We start from the raw sequence: 7,967 nt of genomic DNA, 5'->3' as shown, positions 1-7,967 counted from the left end.
TAGCAACAACCTCTTCTAATTCTTATAGTCCTTTATCAGGATTTCTCATACCATTCTACCCAGATTTAGTGACACTTGTGAACATTTTTCTTTTTGAGAGACAGAACATGTGTGTGCATATAGGGTGGGGAGCAAGGGGCATAGGGAGAGAGGGAGAGGGCATGTCAATAGACTCCATGCCCAGCACAGAGTCCAACACAGGGCTTGATCTCACAATGCTGAGGTCATGACCTAAGCTAAAATCAAGAGCTGGACACTTAACCAACTGAGCCAACCAGGGGCTCCAGTACGGACATATTTTATACACCTCCCGCATTAATTGATACACTCTGTGATGACACAGCCTCTGTGTCTCCCCTATTGTTGGTTCTCTCCTAGCCACCATCACACTGTAGATAACAAATAGAGGGTGGGCAGATGGATAAATGCAGGATTAGTGGCGTGGAGATGTTGGTCTAGTGTTCATTCCCCTATGACTGGACTTGGCAAATTGAAGCAGAGCAGAAGGGGAAGTGGTAAAGACAAGTTCCTGGATCTTATTCAGAGCTCAGATATTCCCATCACTGCCATCTTTTATGGGTCGTGTTTTCACTCAGCCTATCAGGAAATGTATGTGATTTCCTGTAAGGATCTGAATGAACTTAAGGTGTCAGAAGAAACATGGGACTGTCATCTGGAGGAATGTCACTGGTGAAATTCTTTCTGGAAACCCATCCTTCCAGGAGAGAGATACAATGACATCCATACTCTTTCTCACCGAAACACATCTCTGAAGAGAGAAGAGTGGATGGTCTCAGGTGAGGGGATGGTTGTTCTTGCTCTATAACTTGGGGCCTCCCAGACACACTGCTTCTCTCCTGTCTAGGCTGGATCTTGGCAGTTCCTGCAGCAATGAGGGGAGTTATTTTGGGGAGGCAGTTGATACGTGGCTAGTCCTCCTACAGATCAGCAATAGCTGCTTGAAATGTTAAATGTCTCCCAGATGGAGATACTTAGCATTTGTAGGAGGAATAATTTGGAGGAGAAAAAAAATGCATTTGTCTTTTTGGCATCCTGTGGATTCCGCTAGAGAAGAAAGAGAACACTGTGATTCCTGCCATCCACATGTCAGTATTTTCTTGGAATTTTGCACGTCTCCATGACTGTGCTACTTCTTCTTCTAGGGGTATCAAGTTTTGGATGTGCCAGAGCTCAAGGGAAAGGTGTACAGAACTGAGTCTCAGAGGTCAGACAGTTGCCAAATTTAAGCCTCTTGTCCACCAGGGGCAAAGACTCTAATTGTGTGGACCAGATGGTTTTATCTTTGGGTGTGATCTCTTATGTACAGGGAAGGTTGCCCATTTAGGGTGGACTGGTCTAGAACACCAGGAGTTAGGATGCATGAGTTCTGGCCTTGCGTCTGCCACTAACTTTGTTTGTGGCCATGGGCAAACCACCTTATCTCATAAAGCCTTGTTTTTCCCACCTGTGAGATAAAGGGGTTTGGTTAAAAAATCTTTAAATCCCCCCTCTAAATGAAGAACGATGCTATACTCTGCTACGACAGAGAGACACTGAGTTACATTATTGTAGGGAAACATGGACTAGTCCTTCAACTAGGAAGGGAAGCTTCATTGAATTGCCCATCACACCCACTACTCATGGAAGAGATAAAGCGCATCACTCACAGGCTGAATCGGCATCCCTTTCTTTCTTCTTTTCCAAACACCATAGCATTTCCGGGGCTCATCAAAAAAGCTCCCTAGTAAGTCATACCTTTGAGTAAGCACCTGCTTTGGCACTTGACTGAATAAAAACAGATGGAAAGCTGAGCAATAGCCCTGAAGACCTGCAACTGAGTCGCAAATGTGCTCCCATGACATTGAGGTATGTGAAGACAAGTGTACCTTATTTACCTTCTATGACTAGTCTCACATCTTTTAGGAATTCCCATCTCCTGGTGAATCAGTAGGTAAATGGGAGCAAGGGGCTCAACTTAGTCCAATACAGTTAAGCTTGGTCCCATTCAGGAATGTAAACAATTTTCATAGGAAACTCATGTGTCTTGTTTGTTTGTTTGTTTGTTTGTTTGATAATGTGGTCTTCCCAATTTCCTTCCTCTTCTCCTGATCATTCCTGAGAGATTCTGGCACTGGAGAGAGAAGAAGGTGACCTTGGGTGCTTCTGTACGCCTGGCTCCCCTGCTCTCTGCAGCAATGCATTGTGTCCAGCTGGTCACTGGTCACTGATCAGAATCTGATAGAGAATTCTGGGGCTGTTGAATTCAGAGACTTTCTTCTCATTTTTTTCAGGACCCAGATTCTGACTTGACACCACATTGGGCTGGTTATACTTGATTTCAATGTGGTCCCAGCTCCAGGAATCCTGTACAGTGGCCCCTAGTAGCATGGCCATTTCCAGATAATGGATTCTTATCTACCCTCTTCCTCTTTCATTCAGGACACACAGGAAATATTATTGGTCCATTCTATGACATGGGACTCTAGTGTCACTCGGAATGCTGACTCAGTCTCTGTCTATGTGTCTCTCTCTCTTCCTTCCAGTCTTGTTACACTGCTCTATCACCTTGACATGGAAGCCCCATATTAATATAGGGGCCCAACCCATCTCCAGGCTTGGTCCTGAAAGATATGGGCAGGATCCATGAGTCTCTCAAGATCCTTTTACTTAGCTTAAGCCATTCTGAGCCAGAAAAAAAGGTGAGGAGAGTGGAGGGATTTCTACTTTTTACATCTTATGAGAATTTCACTTATATTTTATCCTGCTCTTTTTTGAGGGATAAAAGTTTTTTTTTTTTCTCTTGTTTTCCCCTGGGGCTCTAATGGTCAATGGCATTCTGGGAACATGATTCTTGTGGTAGAAGATGAAAACAAATAATATTTTTAAATACTATTTCCAGGATACCTGGGTGGCTCAGTGATGCTCAGAGCATCTGCCTTCGGCTCAGGGCGTGATCCTGGGATTGAGTCCCACTATGGGCTCCCCGTGGGGAGCCTGCTTCACCCTCTGCCTATAACTCTGCCACTCTCTGTGTGTCTCTCATGAATAAATAAACAAAATCCTTTAAAAATATTATTCCCATTACCAAATTAGTTCTCCATTTGGTGAAACAGATTTTCTTGATTTGGGGGTGAATCCCCTCTATGAGCCTTACAAGCATAAAATGAGGTGGTTAGAACTTATGTCCACTAAAAGCCTTTCCAGTTCTTATGTCCTGGTCTCATTCCAGTTATGAGGTGCTGTGGGAGGCTCCCAACAACCTGGAAAGCCAGTCATTCCATTCATAAACCATGTTAGGGTACTATTTAATTTCTTTATGAGCCTCTATGAGCCTTACAAGCATAAAATGAGGTGGTTAGAACTTATGTCCACTAAAAGCCTTTCCAGTTCTTATGTCCTGGTCTCATTCCAGTTATGAGGTGCTGTGGGAGGCTCCCAACAACCTGGAAAGCCAGTCATTCCATTCATAAACCATGTTAGGGTACTATTTAATTTCTTTGGCCTCTCAGCTATGAAAGTTAGCTTAACAACCTTTGGCCTAGCTAAACTCCACTATGAGTTGTACACAACTTAGTGTTACCATTATTTGGGAGAAAATAAAGAGGAGGAGGAGAGAAACAAGATGGTATCCAACAGGAACAATTAAGCTCCCTTCTCACCGGCAGGAGCCTGAAGCTGGTGAAAATGGACAGGATCACAGACACATCGACACAGAGGTCCTGGTACACTCTATTGCAATGATGTAAGGGGGGATTAAGTCAGGCAGAACAGAGAAGTTTCACAATTAATTTTAAGATTTTGAAAGATTTTGAAAGCTGAAAGACTTGAAGCTATGATAGACACACACATACACAAGATCCATTCAGAAAAGTTGAGTTGAGCGGCAGTGGCTAGGGAGTGATGGTTGTTCTTCAGGTTGAGACTGTGTCAGTTATTCTAATGTGTGTGTGTAGTCTCTGTGCTTTACACACATACATTGTCCAGGATTGCTTTTTTAATAATAACAAAAAGATTGTGGTAAGTGTGAATGTCACATTTCAGCTATTCTAAGTGAGGATGGGAAGGGGACCATACTGCTCAGAAAAATGAAAAAAACAAAAACAAAAACAAAAACATCTCATGGGAGAATGTACTGTTGAGTTACAATGCTCCATTCTCTTGCCCAACCGGAAATATTTATTAAGGCTGCTGTGTGCTAGGTAATCTGCCAGGTGACGAGAGATGGTACTACACAAGCCAGGTGCAGTTCCTCACCTTGCAAACGTTATAATCAGGTAAGGAAGTCAGAAAAAATAAGCGAACAATTCCATTTCAGCACAGTTGGTGCTAACACAGAGAAGTAGAGGGGGCTTCCATAGAAGCCAAAAGCTAAACACCTAACCTATCCCTTGGTTGGGGAGGTGGGCTGTCAGAGAAGGCCTCGAGAGGATATGGACTTTGAGGAACAGAACTTCTAGTGTTCCAAACTGGCCTGGGGGAGGGTGCTTTCCACTAAAAAGAGACAAAGGAAGCCTCTGATCCTCCAATTCCTCAGTATCAGTCCCAACTACATTTGAGTTGTCCAATCTTTTCCCCTCCTAATCTGTCTCTGTTTATAAACACATAGGTGATACTTAGAGCAGCCCTGCACTGCTGCCTTTAATGGCAGAGTAGAAAATAAGCTTGGCATTTCTCGGGGCAACCCAAACTATGAAAATTCCTGCTGACACTTGAAACAGCAAAACTTATAAAGATTTGGATTTCTGGCATCAAGCCCATTTTATTTATTTATTTTTTAAAGGGAAGGAGATTAAAAAAAAAAGGAAAAACCCACTACAAGAATGCCTTAAAACTCCCTGGTTCCCAGTGCAGTCAGACATCAATAATGTATTTTAAGGCTGTGGATTTCTCATTCTTTGCTGTCTTCGGGTGGTCCTCCGGGGGCCACCATATTGAGTTGCAGCAATAAGCATTGTGGCCACAACGGGGATCATGCCTGGAATCATGCAGTGAGTAGCCCACGGCCCCCAGTCTCATTGCCTTAATGAGGGACTCCAAGAGTTTACTGCACACCCGACTCACTCTAACCAACCTTATAGGAGGCTCATAAGGGGAATATTATCTGTCAGAGGCTGGTTTTAACTGATTTTTACATGGCAAGCAAGGAATCACTCATAAGAAATAGGAACATCCTGAGGTTTTAAGGCAGATACTTGACTTTGGATCTGGCTCTCTGATTTACTTGGGCAGGTCACCTTCCCTTCTGAGCCTCAGTTTATTCTCCTGTTCAGTGGGAGCATTTCTTCCCTATAATATGATTATCTCAAAATTAAACTTTATATTTGCCAAATGCACACATTTAAAAAAAAAATCAGAGAGTAGTAAAAGTCTTATGAAAATCAGCAATTTCAACCTTCCTCACTCCTGAATCCTGCTTCTTGGGTCAGCCACTCTCCACTGCCTGAGCCGGTTCTTCTAATATTTACCTCCACATATTTATATGCTGTAGATTTCTCTGTTCTCATGTTTCTTGCATATTTGTGTCTTTCTCTTTGAAACTGAGCATTTCTTGTACCCAGGGGTGGTCAAATTGAAGAGCAGGACTCTAGGAAGCCCTCTGGGAATTCCATGCACACAGGGTCAGGGTGTTGGTGGATGGACTTCTTTGTAGGGTGAGGAGGCAGTCAGTCTATTCATTTGAGAACCACAATATTTCAGTATCTTGATGTCTTTTCTCATGGATCTGTCAGCTTCTCTAGATAAAAATTATCTGAGCATTGGGTGAGAAGGAAGAAGAGGAAGCTCAGGGGCCCCAGTGTTTATCAACTTCTTTCTCCAACTGGCTGCTATCCCTCTTGATCCCAGGAGCCCTGGGCTTTTCTCATTTATTAATACAGAACTCCACTTCCAGGTTTTTTAGGAGGCAAGGTGGTTGTCTGTGTCAGGGAAGGAGCAGGGGACCTGGAGAGTCAAAGCTCCATACAGTTTCTAAGTCCCAACTCATTCCTTCCTTTTCAAAATCCCCGCTTTGCTACTATCTCTTCTCTGCAATGTCACTCATCACCTCTTCTGCTTTCCACTTTCCAGAATCCATCTCAGGCTCTCCTGGTCTGCTCTCCGGTTCTGGGCTCTTTGTCTTTGTAAGATAATATCTTCTAACCGCCCTCACTCTTTCCCTTCCTTCCTTTCTTGCTATCTCTCCAATGGGGTTTAAGGAAGGAAAAGAGATACATTTTTGTGGCAAATTTGCTTTTTTCCCCTTCCTTTATAAACAGGAGTGCTGTTGGAAGACCTACCTGAGGTAAATGGTTGATGTAGAGTGTTCTGCTCAATACCTGTCATATATTTAAGTGCTCAAAAAAATAACTGCACCATGCCTTTCATCTTCCCTGAGAACATTCTCTGACATCCTCAAAGGAAAGGGTCTTTGGCATGGGAGCTGTAAGATTTTTAGGAGTTTCTTGGAATCCATAGTGCCTCTACAGGGAGGGTGAGGAATCTCTGAAATGCTCAGTTTCTCCAGGTCAATTAGCTCCATTAACTTAATTAATCCTCAAGACAGCTTCATTAAGCAGGTATGATTATCATTCCCATTTTATGCCCATTGTCTTAATATCCAGGCACTGTAACAAGGGCCTAGAGGAGTCTGTCGTTTGGGAGGAAGGGAAGAAAGAAGAGACACATCCCTTGATCCTCTGCTGGTGACCAGACATCAGAAAAATACATCCACTCTGCCCTGTGAAAGCCTTTCCGAGGTCCAGACAGACACAACTGGGCACTAATTAAAGCAGTGAAAGCATATTTTATTTTCTATTTTATTCGGTAACTACTGACAGCAGGGGGAAAGTGGGACTCCATTTCATTCGTGCAGACACGATTTGGGCGCTTTAAAAAGGAAGAGGGAGCAGGGAAGAGAGTGGAGTCTCCGTTGAGTCAGAGAAGAGAAAATTCACAATGGGCTGGTCAGGGTAAGACGCGATTAGGCCACCTGTGTCTGCTAGCTGGCAGGCATCGAAGTCAGGATTCTCTCCTCCTACAGACATTGGGAGACAGAGGGCTTTATCCTTCTGAGCAGTACCTTTAAAAAGAAAGGCTCACAGGTCCTTATGAAAAGCACTTGCATTTTAAGAGATACATATCCACAATTATGAGACCTTTTTAGTAGATGGTCTAAGAAAAAAAGGTCAGGGGCCTACATCAGGTGTTGGCTAGAACAAACATGAAATCTCCCTGCAGCACTGAGCTTTCGCAGGCAGGCACTTTAATAGGGGGCTGAGGTCACCCTCAGGACATGGCCTTCTGCTTTTCGAAGCCACGTTTGGACAGAGCTATTATCTGCAGTTCTCTCCACCAGCTCCCACAAAGGCCAAGAATAATCGCCCTAGCACGATAACATGCATACACACGTGCACACACACACACCCCTGCACTCACCATGGAGAGTGAGAACTAATAAGCGAAATGATGGTCCCTGGGTATGCTGGTTCCTGAGCTCCCCTGCAGAGCTCCCAATCAATGCAAGGTTGCCTGTCTGCAGCTCTCTCTCCACTGAGTTACTCAGATTACAAATGAAAACCAGCCCCCAGAGAGTGCAGCACTCCTGGAGCATAGAAGGAAAGCATAATTCTTGCTTACACTCCGCTTTGTGATCAGTTTCTCCCCTGGTAGCTACTCTTGTAACTTCTTTTTAGGGCTGCCAATTTTATAAACACACACACACAATCCCACAGTCTAAAACTTCTACAGATCAAGTCTTTCTCATCCCTCCATGGTGTCCCCTCCCAGATTAAGTGCAGGATATTCTTTTTCTGTAGCTGTTTCAAATGGAGCAGCTCTTTTTATAGTTTAAAAAAATACATTGAATAAATAGTTATAACAATAACTACTATTATTGTTATAATCTCCAGTTCCTGTGTCTTTTTTTTTCAGTTCCTGTGTCTAAACATCCAAACACTGTGTCAGATATTATGCTAGACACCATGTAGACA

General features: G+C 43.5%; 1 long non-coding RNA gene across 1 annotated transcript; it reads left to right on the top strand.

Annotated features, from left to right (window-relative positions):
* Positions 1 to 260: 260 nt before the first annotated feature.
* On the top strand, positions 261 to 6,821 carry LOC144318119 (uncharacterized). Its single transcript, XR_013383961.1, has 3 exons — positions 261 to 797; positions 1,714 to 1,866; positions 6,600 to 6,821. It is a non-coding gene; the product is annotated as an uncharacterized LOC144318119 (long non-coding RNA).
* The last annotated feature ends 1,146 nt before the right edge of the window (positions 6,822 to 7,967 follow it).

This window comes from Canis aureus, chromosome 8 (assembly GCF_053574225.1).
Source record: "Canis aureus isolate CA01 chromosome 8, VMU_Caureus_v.1.0, whole genome shotgun sequence".
Lineage (NCBI taxonomy): Eukaryota > Metazoa > Chordata > Mammalia > Carnivora > Canidae > Canis > Canis aureus.
This window is presented reverse-complemented; position numbering and strand designations above follow the sequence as displayed.